General features: G+C 35.6%; 1 protein-coding gene and 1 long non-coding RNA gene across 7 annotated transcripts in view; one reads left to right on the top strand and one right to left on the bottom strand.

Annotated features, from left to right (window-relative positions):
- Positions 1 to 15,148, top strand: part of ABLIM3 (actin binding LIM protein family member 3) — a 425,761-nt gene that overhangs the window by 75,136 nt on the left and 335,477 nt on the right. The gene's annotated exons all lie outside the window — the stretch shown is intronic.
- On the bottom strand, positions 10,492 to 14,782 carry LOC128663003 (uncharacterized). The gene is made up of 2 exons (XR_008402825.1): positions 14,234 to 14,782; positions 10,492 to 10,788 (listed from the first exon to the last, which is right to left on the bottom strand). It is a non-coding gene; the product is annotated as an uncharacterized LOC128663003 (long non-coding RNA).

The raw sequence follows: 15,148 nt of genomic DNA, 5'->3' as shown, positions 1-15,148 counted from the left end.
GTCTATGTAGCTTCTCTTCTAGTAATAGATGTCTGGCTTCCTAAAGAACACTATCAGTTGGTCAACATGCATTAAAAAAATAGCAGAACACGTTAAATATTTTTGTATCAAAATGACAGTAAACACCCCTTGCTTTTGTGTAAAAACCGTCCCACACTTCCCGGAGAGGCCAAAAAGTAAATTCTGTAAATTGTAAGTGCTCTTAATCCCACTATGCAAATTGTAACTGTAATATTGTATGTGTATTGTCACTGTAATATTGTATGTGTATTGTCACTGTAATATTATATGTGTATTGTCACTGTAATATTGTATGTGTATTGTAATTGTAATGTTGTATTTGTATTGTGACTGTAATATTGTATGTGTATTCTAACTGTAATGTTGTATGTGTATTGTCACTGTAATATTGTATGTGTATTGTCACTGTAATTTTGTATGTGTATTGTAACAGTAATATTGTATGTGTATTGTCACTGTAATATTGTATGTGTATTGTAACTGTAATGTTGTATTTGTATTGTGACTGTAATATTGTATGTGTATTCTAACTGTAATGTTGTATGTGTATTGTGACTGTAATATTGTATTGGTATTCTAACTGTAATGTTGTATGTGTATGTGTATTGTGACTGTAATATTGCATGTGTATTGTGATTGTTATATTGTATGTGTATTGTGACTGTTATATTGTACGTGTATTCTAACTGTGATGTTGTATGTGTATTGTGACTTTTATATTGTATGTGTATTGTAACTGTAATGTTGTATGTGTATTGTGACTGTAATATTGCATGTGTATTATAACTGTAATATTGTATGTGTATTGTGACTGTAATATTGTATGTGTATTGTAACTGTTATATTGTATGTGTATTGTGACTGTTATATTGTATGTGTATTGAGACTGTTATATTGTATGTGTATTCTAACTGTAATGTTGTATGTGTATTGTAACTGTAATATTGTATGTGTATTGAGACTGTTATATTGTATGTGTATTATAACTGTAATATTGTATGTGTATTGTAACTGTATTGATTTTTAAATGCTCTCTTTTTGATGCAATAAAGATTTTTATGTTGGTTTTTATTGTGGTTTAAAATCAAAACACATTGTAAACTGTTGTCACAAAATTGCGCCCTCAGAAATATGCACAATAATTCATAGACATATAAAACTGGCTAAACACAGGCCTAATAAAAAAGTTAGTATAAAATTATAGCATAAATATAAATACAGATGAATACCACCATGTATTAAACTTACAGCATAATAATTAAGGGGGGGGGCTGTTAAATTAGAAAAGGGTTTTAAAATATAACACATACAATCTGAGAAGTATTTCTAATAACTATTTTTACTGTCTATACATCACGTTTTACAAATATTTTACATTATGCTTAGAAGTTATTTGTGGCACAATGTGATTAAATACTGTTGAAGACAAATCCAGCAGAAACTGGAACGAAATTACACAAAATAGCACAAATGGCTTCACATAGTATAAAATGTCACACATGGGGGACAAGCTGTCAATCAGCCCCAATGCAGCTGTTTCTGCGCGAGCCTTCAGGCTCGCTGGAAACAGCAGTTCAGAAGCAACAGTCTTAAGACTGCTGCTCCTTAACTCGTCCGCTGCCTCTGAGGCTGCGGACATCAATCCGCCGGATCGTATACGATCAGGTTAATTGACACCCGCTGCTTGTGCAATGTTAAATGCTGACAGTGTATGCTGTCGGCATTCAGCAATGTCTGTCGGACATGATACGCTACAGTGTATCATGTCGGACAGACATCGATAAATCTGCCCCTATGTCTCAGACTTGGTGGTCAAAAGAAGATATTCCCATTACAATAAACCTAGTGGGTATTAGTCTGTATGACTTACACAATGCCATCACTCTCATAGAGTGCTAACATTTCTATTCCTTTTCTTCTGATCTTTTTGTGATTTATAATTTCAGTAAGGACTACAACTGCTGTAGATATTATGCTATAAATAAAATGTAAAAAGTAATACATTTGTTAAGTAATTCCAGAAAGAAGAAGTAGTAAATAGGGAAAATAAGAGGATTGTGATACATGGCTATTACTAATGTAAGTATTAGCTGCTGTGATTGGACACTGTGACTGGTCCCTTTTCTGAAGTCTCCTGATTGCATAACCCCCACAGTAATGAGCTTCAAGTGTATTTATGTTATTTTTTTCCCCACTAGCTTGGTGTGAGACAGTGGGTAGTACAACCCAAATTCTGAAAAACGTTGGAACGTTATGGAAAATGCAAAAACAAACAAAAAGAGTAATTTGAAAATTCAATTCACCCTGTACTATATTGAAAACACATTATTAACACATCATTTGATGTTTTACTTTGTGAATTTAATGTATTTTTTGAAAATGTACGCTCATTTCAAATCTGATGACTGCAACACACTCCAAAAAAGTTGGGACAGTCGACTTTGACCACTGTGTAACATCACCCTTTTAATAATGGTGTTGAGTGACAAAGGTTTACCAAAGTATTCCCGAGCTAATGTTAGGATATCCATTAGAGACTCATGACAATTTTTGAGACAGTGACGCCTGTGGGATCGGAGATTATGCGCATTCAGAAGTGGTTTTCGGCCTTGCCCTTCATGCATTGAGAGGTGACCGGATTTCTTGAATCTTTTCATTATATTGTGTATTAGAGATGGTGAAATGTCCAAAGTCCTACCAATTTGTCTTTGGGGAATGTTGTTCTCAAAGTGTTGGATTATTCGCTGATGCATCTGTTGGCAGATTTGCGAGCCTTGACCCATCCTTGCTAGGCCTTTTTGGAGGCTCTTTTATACTATGATTACATGATTGCCTCACCTGTTTCACATCACCTTCTCATTTTAACTTGTCACATCGCTATTAGTCCTAAATTGCCCCTGTCCCAACTTTTTTTGAACGTGTTGCAGTCATCAGATTTGAAATGAGTGTATATTTTCAAAAATACATTAAATTCACAAAGTAAAACATCAACTTATGTGTTAATAATGTGTTTTCAATATAATACAGGGTGAATTGAATTTTCAAATGACTCTTTTTGTTTGTTTTTTTTGCATTTTCCATACTGTCCCAACTTTTTCGGAATTGGGGTTGTAGATTAGGCTTTGCCACAATGAGCTATGTATATTACTTGACTGCCTGGTAACTTGCCTTTCTAAAGGCACATCAGTGTATGCTCTTTTGAACAACCACTTTATTCCTTAGGTGACCCATCCAGAGAGAGTCTCATTTGTGAGTGTCAAATGCTAGTTCACCAGAGGATTCATAAATGAAGACAGCCCAGTGGTATTTCTAAAGGTACACACCCCATACACGTGTGTCACTATACGTGAGCTTCAAGGAATCATCAGAGTGCAAGAGGTGAAATACAGTGGGTTATAAAAAAGGTTATAGTGACTGCTCTACAAGAATTCAATACCCAGGGGTTTGTAGGGTCGGGCAACTAATCTGATGTTGAAAGGACTGGGTTAGGCAATGGGAGTCAATAGTGAAAAAGGGTGTGTGTACAAGCGCTATGGGCTGGGTTAGGCAATGGGAGTCCCCAGATCCAGACCCAGGCTCAACAGATCCTAGCCTGATACCACACAATCAGCTGGCCAGTATTATATTCTAAGCATTCAAGCACCCCAGCAACTTGACACAAATGCAATAGAACATCTGACAATAATGCCTGTGTTATCAAAGGTTGGAATTGCCCTCTCTGCATATGTAGTGCAACCCAAGGTGCCACACCAAGGGCCTGATAATCAAGAATTCACTGACATGGATAGAAGGTACACAAAATCTTTAGGATTTTTTTAGTTCTCATATTATAATGTAGGAGTCTCTCATTCACATACATAACTTTGCATACATGTATATCACCAGGAGAGTCGTCCTTATATTCTGACCTCTAGCCCTTTAGCCTTTTAAACTACATGATGCAGGATATGTTTGTAATATGCACTAGGGCTGTTTGTTTTGTCATCAATAGTCTTTTTACAACTGCCCCATTGTAAATGCTTTAGTGCAACGGAGTCCAATACTGCAAATCATGTTTCTTATAGTTATTGACATCAAAAGACACCTGCCTAGAACGGGCCAGTAAAATGGACCTTGCATGCAATAGTTGTTTTGGTGTAATTATGCTGGTACTGTGAGAACTGCTAGATAGTAGTAACCCTCAGCAGTTTTGTGGTCATGGTGCCAAAGAGAAACGTGAGTGAAAATCCAAGACCCTGCTCCAAGCAGTAGAGTGACATGAGTATGCCTTTTTTCAGTGATAAGATGCAAATGCATAAAGGATAGAGGAATATTTGCCATTCAGTACTATTTATGAAGTTATAGAGAATATAAATACTTCTGAGACAGAGCAAGACATTACCAAATGTATTTTATATATTTTTTAAGAACCATGTTATAATTGGTTTAATTTAGGTGATCATTTAGCTCAGTTACGTCAATGACAGGGTATTGTTATGGAGTAGGAGCAATGTGACTTCCTGTTATGACTATTTTCTTATTGAAGGCCTTCAGTTTAGTAAGTGCAATACTTTATAGGTTAACCTTTACCTGCTCTGTGACACAAGATAAGTTGTTTCATGCTTACAAAGTTCATAAGTGAGTCATGATGTGTGCATTTATGTATTATATGCAGTTGTGTAGGACATTGTTATATGTTTAGATGATGCCACCTTCTGAGGAGATGATAGAAAATTAGGGCAAATAATGAAAAATACCTAACTTCTCATGGCATCTCTGTCTCTGCATAAATTATTAATCTTGTAAGCTTTTAAGTGACACATGTTGTGTGCTATTGCTTTTATATAGTTATGAGCTCACAGTATTTCCAGTTTTATGTAATTCTATTACATTAACCCTTTCAGGCCTGAACAATTTTTCATCCCTGTGCTTAAGAGATTTTTAGACTTTTGAGTTCTTTCTCTGTAAATATATATTGTGTGACCTCACCTACCACCTTTTTCATGCAATAATATGTTAACACAGTGGTTCTCAACCTAAGTGACCTCAAGGCCCGGTAAGTTTTAGCCGGACCTGTCCAGGGCCCATTAAGCATTGGGAGTAGGTTGGAGTAGGTTTGGAAGCAATATATATATATAGATAGATATATGTATATATATATACAGTATATCTCAATATATACATCTATATATCTACTGTATATCTATATAAATATATCTATCTATATCTATTTATCTATCTATCTATCTATCTATCTATCTATCTATCTATCTATCTATATATATATACATATATATATATATATATATATATATATATACATATTTATATCAATGTATATATATATCTACAGTATATATATACACATACGCACACAGATATACTGTGAAAATATATATATATATATAGTTTATAGTTTATAGTGGTTTAATTATGTAATAATTAATTGGTGTCAGTGGGATTCATATAAATAAATATATATATAGGGTTTACAGTGGGTTAATTTTATGATAATTCATTGGTGTCAGTAGGATATTTATATGAATCCCATTAACACCAATTAATTATTACATAATTAAACCACTATAAACTATATATATATATATATATATATATATATATATATATATACACAGTTTACACATACACATTGGTTTCAGGTTGATTGTCCAGTGGCCGCCTTAAATATATACATTATTGTCAGTGGCCGTAATTATATGTCATTGGTGTCAGTGGGCTTCTTTACCTGTGAGCCGATGCTTCATGCTCTGCACGCTGTCCGCCGATACTACCCACTCACAGTACGCCGCCCACCACTACCCGCTCACAGTACGCAAAAGGACATGCGCAGTGGCACTCTGACAGGCCCATCTGAAATATCGGAGATATGTAAAGGCGGGCCTGTCAGAGCGAGTTTCGGGAGGCTATGTCGGGTTGCGGCCCACCAGTAGGGCCGTCGTGGCCCGGTAGTGGGCCGCGACCCGGCTGTTGAGAAACACTGTGTTAACATGTTTCAAATGTGTCATTTATTTGCATGATAATAGTATTCTGTCCTTGTTAATGAAGCATAGTATAAAAATTAAGTACAGATTACTTCCTGTAGTTTTCCTTAGAAAGTCCACATAACCTGACCTGGTTTTGTTTCAGTCTACTTGCATAGGCTTGTTTTATTTACATTTGATCCAGTCTCTTTTACATTTGATCCTGTTTCATTGTTATAATACAAAAGCACTAAGCAGTGGCATATACTTAATATAAATCATTGCAATATGTATTATTCATCTATTTAAACAGATTTTACCTTTCATTTATTTTTCAAACTTAATTTGTGCAGTGTTTATTACTTCCTGTCACAGCCCTACAAGGAGGCTGTGGTCTCTACAGGAAGCTTATCTAGCATGATGTTGGTTTAGTATTAAGTGAATATACTAGATAAACATGGAGTCATAGTTGCTGATGCTCAGAACTTACAGAATAAAACTTAAGTTTCAAAAATGTTACACTCTTATCAAACTAAAGGCAAGAGCTACAGTGAGAAATTTTCCAAGAAAACAACTAAGTTGTTTCACTAAGTTTGTGATATATCTGTGTATTTTGGTAAATAGTTACACAAACATTATAGAGATTGGATATTTTTTGTGTGCTAAAGTAAAATGTTTCCATGTTGGTGAATGTTGCCACTTTGGGGCCGAATTATCAAGCTCTGAATGTGGGGTTTTTTTTCAGCAAAAAGAGCTGATTTCTTTAGGGCAATGCCCTACAAAAGGCCATTTTAAGGGCTATTGGTAGTTTATTGTAGGCTAGGGGGTGTTTTTATTTTTTTTGGGGGGAGGGGTTTATTTTGATAAGGCTATTAGATTAGGTTTTATTTTTTTGTATTTTGGATAATTTTGTTTGTTATTCTCCGTAATTTAATGTTTATTATTTTTTGTAGTTTAGTATTTTTTATTTTTTGTAATTGTAGATTTAATTTTTTTAGTATGGTTAGGTGTTTTTAATGTGTAATTTAATTAATTTAATTGATAGTTATTTTAATTTTAGTCTAATAGTAATGTTAGTTTAATTTATAGTTTAAACTTATTTTTTTTTAATTTCCCCAGTAAGTTTTTATTTATTTTAAGATAGGGATATGGTAATTTTAATTTAAAGTTAGGGGGTTGTTAGATTTAGGGGTTAATATTTTAATTTAGTTTTTGGCGATGTGGGGGGGCTGGCGGTTTAGGGGTTAATAGGTTTATTTAGTGGTAGTGATGTGGAAGGCCAGAGGTTAATAACTTTATTTAGTGGTGGCAATGTCGGGGATCGGCAGAATAGGGGTTCATATATTTATTATAGTGTGGGCAATGTTGGGGTGCAGGGGAATAGGGGTTAATAACTTTATTATAGTGGCGACGATGTCGGGGAGCGGCAGAATAGGGGTTAATAAATTTTATTAGTGGCGGCGTTGTTGGGATCGGCAGATTAGGGGTTAATAACTTTAATATAGTATTTGCGATGCAGGAGGGCCTCGGTTTAGGGGTTAATAGGTAGTTTATGGGTGTTTAGTGTACATTGTAACACTTTAGTTATGAGTTTTATGTAAAAGTTTTTTGCGTAAAACTCATAACTACTGGTCTCAGATGGCGGTACGGAATTTGTCGTTATAGGGTGTAACGCAAGCATTTTAGCCTCACTGCAAAACTTGTAATGGCATGAAATAAACATAATTTTTTCAAGTGCGGGACTGACGTTGCATTACAGGCTAAAAAGGCTTGTGGTACAGTTATACCGACAAGACTCGTACTGGCTGCGTTGCTGTTTTAACACTGAAATGGACATTTTTTTCAGCGTTAAAACACGAACGCAAAACTTGTAATCTAGGTGTATATATATAATGTAGTTAATTCATTTGTGTGAATAATTAAGGCATATGCACACAGTGTCATTGATGGAATGAGTGTGTATCATGTAAAGGTATTTCTGTATAATGCAGAGTGAAGTGTGCTGACTTAAATAATAAAAACAGATCAACTTTGTGTTAGTGTGATTCTATACTTCATTCTAATGTTTACATGTTATTTTTTCATCAGCTAGTCATGTATGACTTTCATGTGTGTACCATATTGTGGCAGAGGAGCCTATAAATCAGCTGTACTGAAATCATTAACCAGTTCATTGCCAGTGCTATCTGGATGTTACATTACCAGGACATGCAAAGCGATTGTGGGTTTTTTTTAACTGTGTCCCAATTTCTCTGACCCCAGCTCCAAGCTTAGCTGTTTGTGTTAGCATTGCACATTTATCTGTGTGTTTTGGAGCTGGCTTTGCCCTTGGGGTTATAGTTAATTCATTCGCCACCCTGCAGTCACCACGGGGGCATCAGTGCAGTGCCGACAGCCAGCCTGTTGCCATGGAGACCCAAAATTATGCAGTTCTGCAATGAAGCAAGACCGAGGAACAGCTTTCGAGTGCCTAGAAAAGCCTTTGAGCCGGCGTCTGCACTCCCTCTAATGCCACTTACATGTTATCAGCATTATTATTAGGATTTGTGTTTGATTACTGTTGAGCATACAGATTTATTGTCTTTTTGGGCACCATTTTTCTTTAAAACACAGACTGTTTTTATATTTATTCATGTCAGATATTTATCCTGTTGCCAGTTTGTCTCCAATAAATTATTTTAACATATCACAGCTTTTATAGATTTAACATATTCTAGATATGAGCAATTTGAAGAGACATATATATATATATCAGCAATTAAACTGCTTTAAATAGTTTGAATCAGTTATGTTGCTAGAAAGCTTGGCACTGTTTTGCAGGCCTTTTCTTGTTTACTGTGGATAGTTAGGTACAGATATATGTGAGCTCCTGCACTGTTCTAACAGTATCTATGTAGAATGTTGTAGACTCTTATTAATAATTCTGCAGGAGCCACATTAGCATCCCTGGGGTAGTGTAGAAAACACAATTTTTTTCAATTGTAGGAAAAGGGGCAAAATAAATAATGAAATAACAATGCAAGTACAATGAATGTAACATGCTTTAAAGGGACATAATAATGAAGTAGTGAAATGTTCTAATTAGGGATGGGCGAATGTTTCGCAACATTCGAAAAACGGCACGAATTTTAACACATTCGTTCGTTCGAATCGAATTTCGAATGTTTACATAACATTCTAACATTCGATTTTCGAATGTTCGGTTTAGAATTTTACGATTACATTCGAAAATATTCGAATTCGAAAAATTCGAATTTAGATTGTAATAGTATTTCTAATGCTTTTTCTTTAAATGTAATATTCGAATTATGCAATATTCGAATTCGAAAAAATTCGAATTTAGATTGTAATAGTATTTCTAATGCTTTTTCTTTAAATGTAATATTCGAATTATGCAATATTCGAATTCGAAAAATTCGAATTTAGATTGTAATAGTATTTCTAATGCTTTTTCTTTAAATGTAATATTCGAATTATGCAATATTCGAATTCGAAAAATTCGAATTTAGATTGTAATAGTATTTCTAATGCTTTTTCTTTAAATGTAATATTCGAATTATGCAATACGTGTATTCGAATTCGAAAAATTCGAATTTAGATTGTAATAGTATTTTTAATGCTTTTTCTTTAAATGTAATATTCGAATTATGCAATATTCGAATTTGAAAAATTCAAATCTATATTCGAATTCGAAAAATTTGAATTTATGTTTGTAATAGTATTTGTAATGCTTTCTTTAAATGTCATATTCGAATTATGCAATATTCTATATGGAAACATTCGAAATGATATATTTGTATCTATTATGTATCAATTTATTAAATTCCCACCCTACCACATGAACTATTGAACTTCTGAATAGTATTTGTTAAATAGAATGTTAAATTCGAAATTTCGAATGTGGACATTCAATATAATTATAAACATTCAAATTCGAAAGTGACATTCGAAAACTGTAAATAACATTCGATTTTCGAATTTTTAAGAATATTCGTTCTTATCGACATTCGAATTTAGAATTCGAATTTCGGTAATAACATTCGTTCTACATTCGAAATTTGAAAATTTACACATTCGCCCATCCCTAGTTCTAATACACTTTAGCATTTTACTAGAGCCCTATTGTTTGCATGGGTCCAATCACAATCTATTGGCTGATTTGGTTTCAGTGGGTTTTCACCAGTCTATGGCACTGTGTTTCAAGGTGATCACAAAAGTGATATTTTGGTTGTTTTTAGAGACAAAAATAGAAAAAGGCCTATATTTAACATGGAGTTAAAAAATTCTCATTGATTACAATACATTTTCTATATAATTTTTTCAAAAGGTTTTTAAAACCATTTTACACTTCACACCTAAAGGCACTTGATAAAGTCCGAAACTGGCTCTTTTAACACATTTGCAAATATTCCAAAACAATTCTGAATAATTCCATTATGTTGCACATGCGCAAGACATACATGACATTTTAGAGGTATATCAGTAAACAGTGCAGTGCGCAGGACACAAATTTACAAAAGTATATGTTTTTAATACGTTGAGCTAACTGAATCTGCAGGAAGAGTGAGAAAACAGAAATCAGCCACAACTTCTAGAAATGACATGTAGCAACCAGTTCTATTTATTTCTAATGTACCATTATAATGTTTGTCAGTTTCTGTACAGTTGCCTTCATAAATGGGAATTCCATCGGAATCGCATCTTCGTGACTGGGAATTCAAACTGGATAGTGTCTTCAAGACTGGAATTTCAAACAGAACTGTGTCGACATGACAGGGATTTCACTGTTTGCAACCGAGTTGAAGGTCTTTAAAAAATTTAAAAGTGCAACAATCATATTTTTAAAAAATGCGACAAAATTTTCATAACCTTATGTCACAATCTAGTTACATTAATAGAAACTGCGCAAAGACAAAACCTGTTTATGGCTATAATATTGAATGGAGGAAACCTTGTCACTTAGCAGTTTCATGGTTCAGAGTTTGAGAACTGTTAAAATCCCGTTTTAGAAGATGGGACAAGCTGCAGCCAGCTTTATTTGCCAAGCTTGTTAAAGTGTGTCCCTCTCCAATAATAAGGCTGTGGGGGAGTTGTCCTTATCAACAAATAAGCATTATTAGAATGTATTGATACTGTTGTATTAGTTTCACTTTAAACAGAACTTTTACATGGGAGTCAATTCATCAAGCTCCGAAACAGGAGTTAAGAAGCAGTGGTCTTAAGACCGCTGCTCCTTAACTCGTCCGCGCCTCTGAGTCGGCAGACAACAATCCGACGATCGCATATCATTGGGTTGATTGACACCCTCTGCTAGCGGCCGCAAATCTGCAGGGGGCGACATTGCACAAGCAGTTTACCAGGGGGTATATTTATCAATGTGCGAGCGGACATGATACAAAGCAGCGTATCATATCCGCTGCACATCGATAAATGCCGACAGCATACGTTGTCGACAGCAGTTGATAAATATACCCCCTGGTGAACAGGCAATCGGCCGCTAGCAGGGGGTGTCAATAAACCAAATCGTATTCGATCGGATTGATTTCTGTCCGCCGCCTCAGAGCAGGCGGACAAGTGCGGTCTTGAAACAAGGGGCCTCAAGCTCCATACGGAGCTTGATAAATATGCCCCCAGGACTGCTTGTGCAATGATAAAGGCAGACAGCGTATGTTATCGGCATTTATCGATGTGTGGCGAACATGATCGCTACAGCGGATCATGTCCATCTGCACTTTCATCAATCGGCGCCTTATGGGCATATTTATCAAGCTCCGTATGGGAGGCTCGCCGGAAACAGAAGTTATGAAGAAGTAATGAAGCAGCAGTCTAAAGATTGCTGCTCCATAACTTAACTGCCTGCTCTGAGGCGGCAGACAGAAATCAAACCGATCGAATACGATCAGGTTGATTGACACCCCTGCTTGCCGCCAATTGGCCGCGATTTTGCAGGGGGCAGCATTGCACCAGCAGTTCACAAGAACTGCTGGTGCAATGATAAATGCCGACAGCATATGCTGTCAGCATTTATCGATCCGCCGCGATGTGCAGTGGACATGATACGCTACTTCAACCGCTCGCACATTGGTAAATAGGCCCCCATGAGTTTTCAGGCTAGAAATATTTTGCACATAGTTAACTGTTGCTTTTTCATGTGCATGATGGAAAGCTTTTGAGTACAGTGTCAGATTAAGTTACCCCTCTACAAAATATTTTTTTAATTAATTTTATAATATTGTAAAGATATTTTGTTTTGCTAATTTCATACATAAAACTCAGAATAGTACAAAATGGTTCAAATGTGCGTTGGTAATTTTATTGTAAAGCTTGGTACCGAACTATCCAGTTTGGTGTTTTGGAAAAGTCAGCTATTGCTAGATGTGGAATAATAATGCAATGCTTCAAAATTATTTCCATAAAATGGCACACTTGGGTGATGGAGAGAATTCCACAGCACACACACACTCAGCTTTATAGACAACTTACAAATGTCACATTTACATGCGTTGTAAAATAGCCCTAAGTACAAAGTTTTATTCTTATGAATAGTACTTTTAAAGGGCCTATATATTTAAAATATTACATGCTCTAGTTAGCCATTTTAAGACTAGTGACCCTTCACCTCTTTGCGTTTAAGCCCGAATTGCTGGTTCCAAGTGGAGACTGCCACTGACCCAATCAGCAGCACTAGTCACAAAACTCAGCTGTGTAACTAGCGCTGCTGATAAGATCAGCTGCAGTTTCTGCTTGGGACCTGCATTGCTCTGCGAGTCCCGAGCAGTACTTTGACTGTGTGTTTAACCCTTTTGTGGGGTTTAAACACATAGAGGTGTAGGGTCACTAGTCTTTAAACTACATGGTATAATTAATTTAGAGCATGGATTTTTGAATGGTTTTTCACTATAGTGGCCTTTTAAACATGATAACTGCAGAAATCTTTAGTGAGACCTCCTAAGCCATTTACAAGGTACACTTGCACAGCTCTGAAGACACAGCAGTGAGCCACAACATAACTAACAGCTTGAAAGCAAAAGGGACATACAAATCAAAATTAAACATTCATGTTTCAGCTGGCGCATACAATTAAAAAAAAAATCAATTTAGTACTATTATCAAGTTTACCTCATTCTCATTGTATCCTTTCTTAAAATATAGCGTCTATCAATTAGAGCATACCTAGATATGCTAGGGAGTGCACATGTGTCATGAGCATTATATGTGTTACATTGTTGAAGCCATTGTTGCAAACACTGCTGCCATACAGTGCTTAAGATGTGCATGATTCCTACTTCAGTATACTCTCATGGACAAGTTTGGCAAAGTATTCCAAGAAAATGTGAAATAGAAAGAACTTTGGGAAAAGCTGTGTCTAATTTATTAAAGGGATACCGAACCAATTTTTTTTCCTTTCATAATTCAGATAGAGCATGCAATTTTAAGCAACTTTCTAATTTACTCCTATTATTATTTTTCTTCGTTCTCTTGCTATCTTTATTTGAAAAGCAGGAATGAAAGCTTAGTAGCCGGCCCATTTTTGGTTCAGCACCTGGGTTGCGCTTGCTGATTGGTGTCTAAATGTAGCCACCAATCAGCAAGCGCTATCCAGGGTACGTTACCAAAAATGGGCCACCTCCTTATCTTAGATTCCTGCTTTTTCAAAAAAAGATAGCAAGAGAACGAAGACAAATTTGATAATAGGAGTAAATTAGAAATTTGTTTACAATTGAATGCTCTATCTAAATCATGAAATAAACAATTTGGGTTTAGTATCCCTTTAAGGATTCATTTGGACCTCTGCATCTTTTAAAATAAAGAGATAGAAAGATAAAAATTGAAATTGAATGTTTTTCAGAATTAAATAGAAGCATTTTTGCAATATATTTCCTTTAGCAAAAATTATTCTAGTTAAAGTTATTATGTCTGACATATGCACGTGTGACTGGAGGATGAGGAGCTGGCGGCCTGGGGGGGGGATTATATTGCGCCAGTGAAGACATAAATTGTGCCATACAAGTTACTGCTGACTCTCTGAGAAGGTGGGGTAATAACTCTTTCCTAAAATCATTGTTTTTACTTCTGGAAGTATATTGCAAAAATGCTTCTATATAAAATTTAAAAGCAAGCATTGCACATTTCAAGTTTTATCCTTTCTATCCCTTTAATTTGTAGCAATAAAGCTTATGTCTATCCTCTACCATTCAGAATGACCCTTATCTTATAAACATGTAGTGATCTGCCCCGATGTTCATACTCACCAGCAAGTAAGTAGTTAATATGATAAGGTTAGCTAGTTGTTGCCTTTTTTTCCCAGCCTTCACATTTGTTAGTTTTTGGCATCTGGTCTTAGCAGGAAATAAACACCATGTAAACTGCTGTAGTGTTCTGGATTTGTCAGGCTCACCAGCCCAAGACATTCTCGTCTCTATCACAACAAAACAATTAAGAACTTCCTTCTGTGTTATAATTTCCACAGTCCCAGCCAGAAGTCAACGCTTTCTTTTTTCCTCCTAATCTTTTAACCATTTCAAATCTAGAGATTTAATTGCACATTTCTCGTCTATGTGTGTAAGTGCTGAGCAAAGCTCCTGGGGCTTAGTTATGTTCCTAGATGTCAGCGATCGTTTGCAGAAAGCAGCAGAACACTTTCATTAGCAATGGGTTGACAAGTATTGAATTGTACATTGTTGTAAGTCTATGAGAGCATGAATAAAGTGGGCAACATCTCTAGCATCAGCAAATCATCTACTGGAATTAAGGTGGATACATCCTATTCAATAAATCTCATTATTTGTAAATCCATCACATTTTGTATCTAGAGATATTAGTATTTCACCGCATGATATAAGATTATTTTTTAAAGCATGTTTGCACAGCTAAGCTCAGTTTTCTAACAGCTTTTATACACAGCTCTAGACGCAGCCCAGATTCTGTCATTTCTGTTTTGTCTTTTTACTCTACAATAAACACCCTCATCTTGTTTATTTCCCTGAGAACTGCAGGCGGTGGGGGATATAGCAATATAGTGACAGGTATGGGCTGTGACAGTGGCAGACAGGTGGCAGCTATAACTGTGCCTGTGATCTAATTATCCCGATACAGGAGTTCCCTTCACATGTAGTGCTTGGCAAAAAAATGTCTTTTGCAGCTTTATGTTCAGTGGGAAGACCATC

This window comes from Bombina bombina, chromosome 6 (assembly GCF_027579735.1).
Source record: "Bombina bombina isolate aBomBom1 chromosome 6, aBomBom1.pri, whole genome shotgun sequence".
Classification (NCBI taxonomy): domain Eukaryota; kingdom Metazoa; phylum Chordata; class Amphibia; order Anura; family Bombinatoridae; genus Bombina; species Bombina bombina.
This window is presented reverse-complemented; position numbering and strand designations above follow the sequence as displayed.